Raw genomic sequence first — 740 nt, 5'->3', positions numbered from 1 at the left:
CGGTGGCCGGGGCGCTGTAAGGCGACCCGCGAGCCGGAGGAGCCGCCCGCCCGAACACCGGCGCGAGGCCGGCCGGCGGGGGCCCTCCGAAGGCGGGTCTTGGATGCCGTTCGTACGTGGGAGAAGGTGCGGCGTGTCGCGGGCGACGGCCTGCTGCCGAGGCTCCGGAGGCTCCGGGGGCGGCGCTCTGAAAATATCCGGAAGATCGGCCGACTTGGAAAAAAATTTGAGAACCGGGGCTGAGGAGGGGGAAAATCTGGCCAGGGAGGCCGACCCGAAGTGCCTCTAAGTCGGATAGGGATTGGGCGAAACTCCCTTGGAAGTGGCACTCTGAAAAAATTTCCAAGTTTGGCTGACTTAGAAAAAATTCGAGAACCAGGATGAGGAGGGGGAAAATGTGGCCAGTCAGGCCGACCTGAAGTGCCTCTTAGGCGGATAAGGGTTGGGCGAAACTCCCTTGGAAGTGGCACTCTGAAAAAATTTCCAAGTTTGGCTGACTTAGAAAAAATTCGAGAACCAGGATGAGGAGGGGGAAAATGTGGCCAGTCAGGCCGACCCGAAGTGCCTCTTAGGCGGATAGGGGTTGGGCGAAACTCCCTTGAAAGTGGCACTCTGAAAAAATTTCCAAGTTTGGCTGACTTAGAAAAAATTCGAGAACCAGGATGAGGAGGGGGAAAATGTGGCCAGTCAGGCCGACCCGAAGTGCCTCTTAGGCGGATAGGGGTTGGGCGAAACTCCCT

Source organism: Leptonotus elevatus, unplaced genomic scaffold, assembly GCF_054856555.1.
Source record: "Leptonotus elevatus isolate MCC_2025b unplaced genomic scaffold, RoL_Lele_1.0 HiC_scaffold_95, whole genome shotgun sequence".
In the NCBI taxonomy this organism is placed as follows: Eukaryota; Metazoa; Chordata; class Actinopteri; order Syngnathiformes; family Syngnathidae; genus Leptonotus; species Leptonotus elevatus.
This window is presented reverse-complemented; position numbering follows the sequence as displayed.